Source organism: Hippopotamus amphibius, chromosome 1 (assembly GCF_030028045.1).
Source record: "Hippopotamus amphibius kiboko isolate mHipAmp2 chromosome 1, mHipAmp2.hap2, whole genome shotgun sequence".
Taxonomy (NCBI): domain Eukaryota; kingdom Metazoa; phylum Chordata; class Mammalia; order Artiodactyla; family Hippopotamidae; genus Hippopotamus; species Hippopotamus amphibius.
In genome coordinates this window covers 75,049,799-75,063,809 of record NC_080186.1, presented here as the reverse complement: position 1 = coordinate 75,063,809, position 14,011 = coordinate 75,049,799, and the positions used below count along the sequence as shown (strand labels likewise).

At 37.2% G+C, this 14,011-nt stretch overlaps 1 non-coding gene across 1 annotated transcript; it reads left to right on the top strand.

Annotated features, from left to right (window-relative positions):
* Positions 1-350: 350 nt before the first annotated feature.
* LOC130841943 (U1 spliceosomal RNA) lies at positions 351-507 on the top strand. Its single transcript, XR_009050308.1, has one exon. It is a non-coding gene; the product is annotated as a U1 spliceosomal RNA (small nuclear RNA).
* Positions 508-14,011: the final 13,504 nt, after the last annotated feature.

Here is a 14,011-nt window from a genome sequence, read left to right as displayed (position 1 = left end):
GGAGAATTCTAAGCAAAGATACATATATCTATGTTGTGACTATGAATATATATATTCTATGAATTATAGCCATCAGCCAGGGAAAGGAAGTACCAAGCAATACAACCAGAGCCACTGGGGAAGAGCTATTACTGGAAATATTATGCCAAGGGAATAAGAGAAGATGGTTAGTGGTGTAAGATCATAGAAGCCAAATTCAGAGCAAGCCTAAAATAGAGAGTTTCATGGTAGTCTTAAGGCTTTCATGGCAAACGTGCATAAGGTTATCTGAGATTTTTCCCTTTTAGTTATTTGCATTCTACCTCTTTTACTACCATACATTTTCTTTCTCCTCTTAAGTGATCAACTTCACACTTACCTGGCAGGGAAGATGCCATAATCACGAAGGTGGTTTTCCCAGGGCGAGGCTTATGCATTGCACTCCGAATGTACTGACCTCTTCGATTTCCCCAAATATGGGGCTGCATAATTCGTGGTAGTGGGGGACTGCGTTCTTGATTTCCCCTGGTCTTTGCAAGGTTCTAAAAAAACAAATGTTTTGTTGTTTTATGTTTTGTCTAGCATATTTAGTGTTCCCTACTTGTTACCGGAATTTTTCTGCTTGTTGCCCAGTCTACACTTTCGTTTCCTTGTGGAACAACTGTCGGTGAGGTGCCCCTTCATGTCAGTTAAGCTTTCTTTTTATGTTGCCACATAAAGTATATTTTGGGTTGTAACTTTGATGTTTTGTATGTCTAGCTCCACTTTTTCTCTAGTGTAAAGTCAGGGAATGTCTAAGAAAGGACTCATGGGCTGATATTGGCACTCTTCTACCCAGAAGCAGTGAAACAAGAATTTCACTTCTTGCTTTTACAACCTTGAATAGCTACCAACTTCTCCACAGCAATTCTCCTTTTAAACCACCCCCTCCAATTAAATACATACATACATACGTACATACATACATACAAAGTGACCAACTTCAGAAACCACTCACTACCTCCGTGACTTGATGTCTTAGATGTTCTATGGTTAAAATGTAGATCTGTTAAATTCCTAGCCATATTTCAGCAATCTTCGTCAAAAATGACAGAGCCTTAAATGTGTAGCTTCCTCCCAAATCACCGGTAAGGCCACCTGAACTCCCCACCTCTGAGTACAATGCCATCCTCAGTTTACAGGGTGTGAAATGTGAGGTTGAACATCCCTTCTCTATGTATATCTTTATGCCTTCTGTTCATATCCTTTATCCTCTTATCTAATGGGTTGTCTTTTACTTACTAATTTGTAGATTTTCTTTATATATACTGAATGTTAATTTTGTTTTCTTACATGCATTGCAAATATCTTCTCCCAGTGTATGGTTTCTCTTTTAGCTTTGTTTATGGGGTCAATTTGTTGATGCCTTCATTTATGGTTTGTTAGTTGTTCTCCCCACCTTATTTAAGAAAGCCTTTCCAATCAGGACATAAATATAGTCTCCTGCATTCTCTTTTAAAAGTTTAAAAATTTTGCTTATGCTATTTTTGTCTTAAATCAATCTGGAATTTACTTTTATATATGGTGTGGGGTAGGATATCAATATTATTTTTCCTGTATATAAGCCAATTGTCCCAGTACAATTTAATTAATATCTCAATTTTTTACTGATTTCTAATGCTACCTATGACATTTACAAAGTCCCATTTTTGCATGAGTCTATTTTGCCCCCTGTAATATGATTTACTCTTTTTTTCTGACTTTCAAAGCCCTGTATAAAAAATCATATAGATCAAGTGTGTACCCTGTAGTATAAAAACAGCACTAAACCCACAGAATCAGATAATCTTAGAGCTTGAAGGTAATATATAGTTTTTTAAAAATCTAGTTATATAATTTTAGAGATAAGAAAAGTCAAGCCCAGAGAAATCAAATGAGTTGTCTAGGATAATACAGCCAATTGGTGGTAGAGCCAGTTCTAGAAATATGTTTACTCAACATCCACTGCAGTCCCCTACCCATAAAACCAGTGCTCAGCACATATTAGACATACTTACTGTTTAAATCAAATGACACCTTCAAATTAAATCAAATGGGGAAATGTGATTTGTTGAGTGCCCCCCATGTATTAGACGTGATGCTAATATTTCCCTAAAACTAGAGAGCAAATTGCCTTTGAACTCTGGCCCGTGAGTTCTAGTCTGTGTGCTCTTTTCTCTACCTCTGTAACATGACTGATAATTCTAAGAATACTCTTAGTCTTATAAGAAGGTTCTATTCAAAATTGAGTCCTGCGCTGCTGGAATGCAATTTTCTCCAACATGCAAAGAGTTTTGCAAAACCCCTGAATTATACTCATACTTACATGTATATTATACAAGAAAGAAGAGAATAGAATTTCTCCTCAGATATTCAAACTGCAACTGTCATCTACTTCTCTTGCTTCTGTCTACTTATTCCACAAACATATGTTAAGAACCCACAGTGACACAGCTCACCCTCATGAATAACATTCCTGTTCATTAGGGTCTTATAGGTTAATGGTGGAATTAAGCTTATAAAAAAAGCCATTTATAATTCAGTTGTAATAAGTGTTGTTAAATAGATAAGAACAACAAAGTTATAGAAAAGCACAAAAAGATCAGAACTGATCATTCTACGTGGTAGAGTCCAGGAAATCCTCACGAGTGGGAATACATTAAATGAACTAAAAGTACAGGAAGGGAAACAAGTATTTGTGCACAGATATACATATTGATATGGAACATTATGGCACAAAAGTTAAAGAAAATTGAGATTTTGTGTTATTTGGTAATGTGTCAAACTTTTCTTCCTAAGATCTCACATTGTGATCAATATCACTTCATATTTATTAAGCAATCAGATATTTTACAGGCACTGTGAAGGACCAGGAAATATATGAACAGACAAAATAGATTTGATTCCTGCTTCAGAGGTAGATACGCATGTAGTTTAACATCCAAATGAGTACACTTTGAGATTGTAAAAGGATACTATTAATAATTACAGTGTGGCAACAGATGTGAATCAGGACTGGAAGTTATGTCACCATATACAAAGGAAAATATCAGTGTGCAAAGTGATCATGCAATAGGGCTCATAAGCCCTTTTGAGGTGTCATAGAAAACTGTGCAAATGAAATTTCTCCATAAAGTCAGAGTTTCATCAGCATACAACATATGGTGTTATACAGAGTCCTGCACCTAGAAGGACTCTGCAGTTGGTTTAAGGCTCTGCTGTTGCCATCTTAAATTATGCATATTTTTTAACAAGAAGTTTCACATTTTCATTTTGTACTGGGCGCCCCAAGTTATGTAGACAACACTATATGGAAAATATAATTTAATCTGATTTAGCAGGAAGACATTCAGAATGCCCGAGGACTCTGGAACTATGTGGTATGAGGCTGGTTGAAGGATCTGGAAATACTTAGCTGGATAAAAACTATCCAAGGGTGAATTAATAACTGCCTTAAGATAGTGAAAGTTCAGATGGTCAAAAGCAGATGTAGGATTTTCCAGTGCAGTTCTAGAAAGGGAACAAGAATAATTTTTGAAAGTCATACGAAAACAGAGACAGGGCAGACTTTCACTACAGTAGAAGGCAAGTGACCATACATTTAAGCTCCCTAGTATCAGAGGTATCAAAGTTGGGGCTGGGTGACAAGAAGTAATGATTATTGAAAATTAAATTTTGCACTCATTAAGAGGAGGAAGAATGAGATGGTTACAATGGTCCAAACCAATCCTAAGATTTCATATTTATGAAATACATTGAAACTTACTTGTCAAAATGAACCATATATTAGAATTCCAGTAAGTGAAGCAGGGAACGTAAAACAGCACCTACTTTTGATTATCTGTATACTTTCTTGAGCAGAGAAAATGAAGAAAAATGTAGAAAACTAATAGTGTGCTCACTTAAATTATCCCATTAATGAGCACACAAATCATGCTGACCTTAATTGTGGTTAAGATTCCCAAGACATGACTTTAAAATTAACAAATAATGATAATAACTCCATATTCAACAAATGAGGGGCTTCCCTTGCAGTGCAGTGGTTAAGAATCTGCCTGCCAATGCAGGGGACATGGGTTCTATCCCTGGGCTGAGAAGATCCCACATGCCATGGAGCAACTAAGCCCATGTGCCAAAACTACTGAACCTGTGCTCTAGAGCCCACAAGCCACAACTACTGAAACCCACATACCTATAGCCCGTGCTCTGCAGCAAGAAAAACCACTGCAATGAGAAGTCCGCGCACCACAACGAAGAGTTGGCCCTGTTTACCACAACTAGAGAAAGCAAGGACCCAACACAGCCAATAAATAAGTAAATAAATAAATTTATTAAAAAAATATTCAACATGTGAGGTCAACTTAGTTATTTAGGCTTCACAAAGAACTTGTGAGTTAAGATTTGTTATACCATTTTATAGATGAGGAAAGTAAAGCTCAAAGAGCTGAGGTTTTAGGCACATAGCTAGTCAACAGAAGAGTAAGTAACCAGTCTATGTATTCACTGAGGAGCTATGTATTGAGAACCTAGGATGTTCAGGCACTGCACTATCTGCTGAGAATACAAATGTGAGCAAAACGGAATGGAGTTTATACTGTGACAGAATAGCCAGGATATAGTAAACTTTTTGCTTTATTTTGTTCTAAAGGAAACTCTCAGGCAACTTTTCTCTTTGAGGAGCAATTGCTACTTTGGATAATTGGGATTTACATGTTTATTAAGCCTTTATTTCCAGTCTATATGAGTCTGGTGCTGTGATATCAGCAAGTGAATAGAACATATTTGCTGTCTTTTGAGAGGTCTGGCAGAGACAGACTTATATAAACAACTGACCACGAATACAAAGCAGAATGAATAAGTAGCAAGTACATAAAGGAGAGGCTGAAGAGCAGAAGCGGGAGAAATAAATGTGATGGGGTTTTCAGGAAAGATTTCATGGAGGTGAGCGGAGAACCACAATATAGGGATAAAAGTTCAAAATTAGAACAAGTTTCAAAAAAGGACACACTATGATGTATCAACCCTCACACCCACACCACTAACACTGTAACTAACATATAACCAGTTAACAAATAATAAGTATTTATTAAATGAATGAATATTAAAACATAATTTATTGGTGTGTATTTAATATTGAACAAGGAGAAAGATCAAAGTCACAGAGTTATGAATATCCATGGAACATCTGGGTAGTGAGCAGGTGGATGAATATTCATGGTGAGTGGTATGACCAGGTTAATGAACAGGTGCTTATGGAAGAAAGAGGAAATGATACATAGAAAGACAAGTAGGAATCACATTGTGGAAAACCTTACTTTTTAGATGAAGCTTGAAGTAAACTCAGTAGGAAATGACAAGACTGTAACTTTTAGCACCTAGCACCTATTACAGTGTCTTAAACAATAGTACCCAATATGTGTTTGCCGAATGAATAAATAAAAATGTGAAGTAATAAATAAGGAAAGGGATGACATTCATCAGTTTATTCAACAAATATTTGAAGACCCCAAATAGCCAAAGCAATCTTGAGAAGGAAAGACAGAGTTGTTGGAATCAGGCTTCCTGACTTCAAACTATACTACAAGGCTACAGTGATCAAGACAGTATGGTACTGGCACAAAAACAGAAATATAGATCAATGGAACACAATAGAGAGCCCAAAGATAAACCTAAGCACATATGGGCACCTTATCTTTGACAAAGGAGGCAAGAATATACAATGGAAAAAGGACAGCCTCTTTAATAAGTGGTGCTGGGAAAATTGGACAGCTATATGTAAAAGAATGAAATTAGAACACTTCTTAACACCATACATAAAAATAAACTCAAAATGGGTTAAAGACCTAAATGTAAGGCCAGAAACTATAAAACTCTTAGAGGAAAACATAGGCAGAATACTTTATGACATAAACCAAAGCAAGATCCATTTTGACCCACCTCCTAGAATCATGGAAATAAAATCAAGAATAAACAAATGGGACCTCATGAAACTTAAAAGCTTTTGCACAGCAAAAGAAACCATACACAAGACAAGAAGACAACCCTCAGAATGGGAGAAATTATTTGCCAGTGAAGCAACTGAAGAAGGATTAATCTCCAAAATACACAAGCAGCTCATGCAGCTTAATACCAAAAAAGAAAATAACCCAATCCACAAATGGGCGGGAGACCTAAATAGATATTTCTCCAAAGAAGACATGCAGATGGCTAACAAACACATGAAGAGATGCTCAACATCACTAATCATTAGAGAAGTGCAAATCAAAGCCATAGTGAGGTATCACCTCATACCAGTCAGAATGGCCATCATCAAAACATCTAGAAACAATAATTGTTGCAGAGGGTGTGGAGAAAAGGAAATGCTCCTGCACTGTTGGTGGGAATGTAAGTTGGTACAGCCACTATGGAAAACAGTTTGGAGGTTCCTTAAAAAACTAAAAATGGAACTACCATATGACCCAGCAATCCCATTATTGGGCATATACCCAGTGAAAACATAATCCAAAAAGAAACATGTACCACAATGTTCATTGCAACACTATTTACAATAGCCAGGTCATGGAAGCAACCTAAATGCGCATCAACAGATGAATGGATAAAGAAGATGTGGCATATATATACAGTGAAATATTACTCAGCCATAAGAAAGAATGAAATTGAGTCATTTGTAGTGAGATGGATAGACCTAGAGACTGTCATACAGAGTGAAGTAAGCCACAAAGAGAAAAACAAATACTGTATGCTAACTCATATATATGGAATTTGAAAAAATGGTACTGAGGAACCCAGTGACGGGGCAAGAATAAAGATGCAGATGAAGAGAACGGACTTGAGGACATGGGGTGGGGGTGGGCAAGGGGGAAGCTGGGATGACGTGAGAGAGTAGCATTGACATATATATACTACCAAATATAAAATAGATAGCTAGTGAGAAGTTGCTGCATAACACAGGGAGATCAGCTCGATGATGGGTGATGACTTAGAGGGATAGGGAGGGTGGGAGGGAGTCATGGAGGGAGGGAATATGGGGATATATGTATAAATAAAGCTGATTCACTTTGGTGTACCTCAAAAACTGGTACAAGAGTGTAAAGCAATTATATTCCAGTAAAAAGCTTTTAAAAAACCCCAAATATTTGTTGAACACTGTTCTGTGCTGAGTACTGTGCTACGAAATCAAGAAAGAAGTAAGTTCTTTCCCGATGTACCTATGCAGCTAATGTGGTGTATATACACGTCACTGAGCAATGACAGTGCTGTATGAGGTGAGTAGTATGGTGGGGAAAGAGAATGACCTTTGGAACACATTAGGGAGATTTCCTAATCCAGCTGCTGTGGATTTTCAGATTCATTTTATTTTTGATTTTTCAGGAGAGAGTGGTTCATGAAAGTACAATTAGTGAGAAATAAAGCAGCATTTAAGTTAAAGTATGAAATATGAGCAGGAGTTGAGGAGAAGGAACTGTGCAAAGGGCTAGAAGATAGAAAAGTTCAGTAAAATATTCAAACAAGGCAACAGGAAGAGCTAAGCCTAGAGATGTAGCAAGGAAAGAAGTGAAAGATAAAATTGGAAAGCTAAGAAACTGAATGCTGGAATGCCAGTGGGGTGACTATAGCAATAGTTTCACGGGAGACCTAACTAAGGCAGTGGCAAAGGGAACAGAAAAGGGTGTGTGGGGGGATGGCTTTGTAACTTCTGTGTACTCAATGTTCAATAAATAATGCACAACAATAGGATTTCAGGACTGATTGCTTATGTAGAGCAAAGAAAAAAAGAGAAGAGAAAATTGACTGTGAGTTTATAGTTTGAAGGGTTAGATTGATGTTGACTATATAACTTGAAATTGAAAATAAGGTCATAGAGCAGATTTTGCAGTTAAATTAGTAAATTTAATTTCGACCATAACTTGGTTAAGAAATCTGCCTGCCTTCTCTTTGTTGTTACCTAGAGGAGTGGAAATATATGTGGAACTCAAACCTCATAGTGTTAAAGGACAATTCTAGGATAATGCTCTCCATCACACCACTAAGTAGCAATTTTTCCTTTTCAAGGAACACAAATGGAACTAAAATTGTGACTATTTTCTGTTGCTCCTAAGAAAGAGATAGTCAACACGTGATTGTCCTTTCCAAAAAGGTAGGCTGCTTCTCTTACATTAAGGGATTACACAACATCTGCAAATTTCCTACTTAAAGCCATTTTCCTTAGAAAGCATGCCTGTTTATCTTTGTATGTTTATGCCTAAATAAATAACTTGTAGGAAAATAGGTCCCTTTGAATATTGAAAAAAGCCGAACAAAATTATGCTTGGATGTTTCCTAATTTCTTCACAAGTAGGGTAATGAATGGAATCAGAACAAATCCTTCTCCCTTGATGAAAGAGTTGCTCATAGAAGCTTATCTACCAGCAAGGAACCTTCTATATGCCCTCTTTTCACTCAGCTAGCCCTGCCTGGACTTCTCAGAATATTGATAAATCCCACTTTTGGCAAAGAACTGAATACAGTATTTCTTGGCATTTGTTTCATGGATCATTAAAAGAAAGTGAAAACATCATTAGATTCAGTCTACTGATGTCCTGAAATATCTTTTTTTTTTTTTAGTTACTAGTTACAACAGAAGTTTACTTATTTATTTATTTTTAAGCTCTTTATTGGAGTGTAATTACTTTACACTGTTGTGCCAGATTCTGCTGTACAACAAAGTGAATTAGCTGTATTTATAATATATCCCCATATCCCCTCATTCCCATGACTCCTTCCCACCCTCCCCCATCCCATCCCTCTAAGTCATCACCAATCATCGAGCTGATATCCCTGTGTCATATGGCAGCTTTCCACTAGCTATCTATTTTACATTTGGTGGTGTATCTATGTCAATGCTACTCTCTCACTTCATCCCAGCTTCCCCTTTGCCCCTCACCTGTGTCCTCAAGTCTGTTCTCTACATCTGCATCTTTATTCTTGCCCTGTCACTGGGTTCATCAGTACTATTTTTTTGGTTTTCATATATATGAGTTAGCATACGGTATTTGTTTTTCTCTTTCTGGGTTACTTTGATATCTTCGACAACCAGAGACATCAAAATATAGTATAGGTCAGAGAGGGAGGCTGCCACTATTTTGAGGACTATGAGAACATTTATAAAGACATAAAGCATTTGAATTCAAGCATCATCTAGAAAAATGTAGCATTTGAGTCCACGGGAAAAAATAAAAGAAAGACAGAAACAGAAGTATGGGGTAGGAGAGGGAGAGAGGGAAAGGAAGAGAGAAGGAGGGAGAAGAAAAGGGAAGGGGAGGAGACAGAAGAGAGAAAAGACTGAAATGAACACTCTAAACTCAATATTCTGAAGAAGAAAAATTTAGAAGTGAAGAAAAGTGGAGCAAGTTCAATGAAAGGTGGTGAGGCATGGTTGAAAGGATGAAGACAAACATGAGACCACTGGATCTGACCACCAAGTGTTCTTTGGTAATTGTTGGAACGACTTATACCAACATTTCAACTTGGATGCAGTGGAAGAGAAACCACTAAGTTTAGAGAAGATACTTAAGATACTAGTGATAAAAGAGAGATGCGATACAGAGTGTGCATTTTGTCACAGGACCCAGAGGTAAGCCCAGGTAAAAATTACGGATTGGAAATACATAAAACGTAGCTAATATTCAATTCACAAATTACTCAATATATTGCACACAATTGGCACACAACACAGGTTAGTCAAAGTAGTGAAATTAGAAAAGGGAGTAACAAACCACTCCAAGAAGAAGTTCAGGAAGGAGGCATCTCAGCATGAGCAGTGGTCTCTGGTCTGACAACAGATCTCGAGACAAACCTGAGTGAAAACTCACCTTCTGCTCCAACAGGGTCTCTGGAGGTGCCCACCAGGCCAGATCTCAGCAGGATGGAGTCAGGTCCAGGGGGCCTTCAAGTGGCTTGGCTCAGTGGTCTCATTTTAAGGAATCTGCGTAATGTTACACCCTAGGGGGTTTTATCTCTATAGTTGCTCCTTATGTTCCAGTAAAGTCTTTCCTCTGACATTACCAAACCAATTCCTTATGTAAAGTAACACTGTTATTTATCACTCTAAGTCCTATATCAGACATTTCAAAACAACTATCATGGAATTCACATTGGCTGCTGTAATTCCATCTTGAATTACTTACCATAGCTTAAATCCTAGGAATTTCACACAAAATAAGTAGGAATCATAACACAAAAGAAATCACACTATAACAGTGTGTGTAGGCTGGTGAAATATTTTAGATTTTTAAGAGAAAATCAGATTTTTACGACATCATAGCATATTCCTCTTAGCTTCATTTCTGTACTTAGCCTTAATAGCTGTGATAAGGTCTGGTGGAAGAACGAAATTGGCCTCTGGTGGGGAGTCTATTTCTCACTAAGTATATCCCTCAATATTTTGAGTGGAGAACAGAAATCAAATGCTCAAGGTCAGTGCATTTTAGTCATTCAGGTTAATTCTTTTAATACAGATATATTGGCCAGATAGATGACACTTATGTTCAATCATTTTTCAAGTCCAGTTAGTCCTTAATCCTAATTATGCCTGACCTGATTTAAAGTGAACAAAAATTCATTTTCAACTAAGTAAACAGGAACCATAGAGCTTTTGTTATTTGTTAGAACAAGCCTTGTTAAACAGCAAGCATCTGCTCTCCATTCCAATTATTTTTTGTAGGTTTTAAGGGTCTAGGTTAAGCAGAGTTGTCAGATTTCACTTTGTTAGATAATGAAGTCAGAGAAGTGAATTAATAACAACAGCTCAAATCTGTTGTGTTTTGCATTTTGCTAGTGCAACCATTAGCTCCTTTGATTCTGATAATGATGGGAAGTAAGTAAGCCTGGCTCTTCATCTGTATAATGGGGATAAGAATTATACCCTCCTTATAAAGTTGTGGTGAGGATTAAATGAGTTGATGTATTCAGGGAGCTTAAATTTGTGCCAGGCGCATAGCAAAATATTGATAAATGTTAGTTGCTTTTTTGATCCTATTATTATGATTATTAACTTCAGTGTACTTTGTACAGTTTGTATCACACTGAAAGAAGAGGAAGCAGAAAAGAGATGGTGAGAGAGGGAGGGAGGGAGGACAGGGAGATAAATGAAAAGAGGAAAATGGGATTTATATCAGACTTACAGTTGAGAGGATCTGCACCTTGCCTGTTTGAAAAGGCTATTCAGGATTGTGCCATGTCATTAAGTAAAGTGGATTGAAGCAGATACATTAAACTGGTATTGATTAGCTTTGTAAATATCCATTCTCTTGCAGTCAGTCATGGGAGATCATTTAGATTAGAAGGAAGCATGAAGAGACACAGCGTTTCAGGGATTAAAATGAAAGACTAAGAACCAATGACTATATGACCCTGTGCGTTTGTAATTAATCTGTCAGAAACTGAGCCACTTTCTCTACAGTGTGAAGTTAAGTAACAGTTTATGTTTATCTTGTGGCAAAGGTACCAAAAGGACTGTCGGGAAGGCATATGGAGTCCTTCACATACAGTGAATATAATGATGAACAATCTCAACAAATTGTACTCTGCCGCTGTTTTATTCATTGTTTCTTTTGCTCTATATAGCCTGAGGGCAAGTCCTAGCCATGCCACATCTGGATGATGCCATAACTTCTCACTTCTCAGTTCTTTACCCCCTCAATCTATGTGCCATGTCATACACCAAACGTACACCTGATCAAGTTAGTTCTATCGCTCAATGAATAAAGTCAGTCGCTATAGCATGGATTTCACAAGCTGATACTGGAAACTTTTTAAAACCTTTTAGAAACATTTAAAACTTTTTTATGTCCTTAGATTTACAGAACATTATTCACTATATCCCTGTCTTTATAGGGGTCATTCAGACTAATTTCTCACTGTTGTTTTACTATTATTCCCTGTGTGACTTGGAAAAATTTCTTACCCTCTCTCTGCCTCATTCTTCTGATTTTTAGCAGTGATTCTCAGTCAGGGGTGATTGTACATCCCGGGGGACATTTGTCAATGTCTAGAGACTTTTTTTTTTAAGAATTTTATTGAGATACAGTTAACAGACAATAAACAGCATATATTTAGAGTGTACAATTTGGTATCCCAATCTCCCAATTCATTCCCCCCTAACCCTCCCCGCTTTCCCCATTTGGTGTCCATGTGTTTGTTCTCTACACCTGTGTCTCTGTTTCTGCCTTGCATTTCCTCTTTCATAGGTGTTAGCATTTGCCTTATGTATTGAGGTGTCTTATATTGGGTGCATATATATTTATAATTGTTATCTCCTCTTCTTGGATGGATCCCTTGATCTTTATGTAATGTCCTTTCTTGTCTCTTGTAACATTTTTTATTTTAAAGTCTATTTTATCTGATATGACTATTGCTACTCCAGCTTTCTTTTGATTTTCATTTGCATGGAATATCTTTTTCCATCCCCTCACTTTCAGTCTGTATGTGTCCCTAGGTCTGAAGTGGGTCTCTTGTAGACAGCATATATATGGGTCTTGTTTTTGTATCCATTCAGCCAGTCTGTGTCTTCTGGTTGGTGCATTAAGTCCATTTCCATTCAAGGTAATTATTGATATGTATGTTCCTATTACCATTTTCTTAATTGTTTTGTTTTTGTTTTTGTAGGTCCTTTTCTTCTCTTATGTTTCCTGCTTAGAGAAGTTCCTTTAGCATTTGTTGTAGGACTGGTTTGGTGGTGCTGAATTCTCTTAGCTGTTGCTTGTCTGTAAAGCTTTGGATTTCTCCATCGAATCTGAATGAGATCCTTGCTGGGTAGAGTATTCTTGGTTGTAGGTTCTTCCCTTTCATCACTTGAAATATATCATGCCACTCCCTTCTGGCTTGCAGAGTTTCTGCTGAGAAATCAGCTGTTACCCTTATGGGGGTTCCCTTGTATGTTATTTGTTGTTTTTCTCTTGTTGCTTTTAATAACATTTCTCTGTTTTTAATTTTTGTCAACTTGACTAATATATGTCTTGGTGTGTTTCTCCTTGGATTTATCCTGCCTGGGACTCTTTGTACTTCCTGGACTTGGGTAGCTATTTCCTTTCTCATGTTAGGGAAGTTTTCAACTATGATCTCTTCCAATATTTTCTCGAGTCCTTTCTCTCTCTCGTCTCCTTCTGGGACCCATTATAATGCGAACGTTGGTGCATTTAACGTTGTCCCAGAGGTCTCTTAGGCTGTCTTCAGTTCTTTTCATTCTTTTTTCTTTATTCTTTTCTGCATCAGTGATGATCACCATTCTGTCTTCCAGGTCACTTATTTGCCCTTCTGCCTCCATTAATCTGCTTTTGGTTCCTTCTAGTGTATTTTTCATTTCAGTTATTGTGTTGCATATCTCTGTTTGTTTGCTCTTTAATTCTTCTAGGTCTTTGGTAAACTTTTTGATCTTTGCATCCAGTCTTTTTTCAAAGTCCTGGATCATCTTCACAATCATTATTCTGAATTCTTTTTCTGTAAGGGTGCCTATCTCCTCTTCATTTAGTTGTTTTTCTGGGGCTTTATCCTGTCCCTTCATCTGGTACAAAGTCCTCTGCTTTTTCATTTTCTCTATCTTTCTGTAGCTGCGGTTTTCAGTCCCACAAGATGAAATACTGCTGATACTGCTTGATTATGTTGTCTGCCCTCTTGTCGAGACTTTTTTTAAAATTTTTACAAAAGGGGTAAGGGTGCTATCGTCATCTAGTGAGAAGAAGCCAGGGATACTACTAAATATCTTACAATGCACAGGACAGCTCCACACTATAAAGAATTATCTATTCTCAAATGTCAGATGTGTCGAGGTTGAGAAACTCTGCATTTATGGAGATCATAAACCTACTGACTCATGTCACTGGGACAGTTAAAATTTAAGGGCCATACTGTGCCTGGCATTCAGAAATACTCAACAAATGTTCATTTTGATTGCCTGTCCAATCGTATTTCCTGCTTTTCCTGATTCCTATTTTTATTTATTTGACAAAAACCATCTTTAGTGCTTACTAAGTACCAA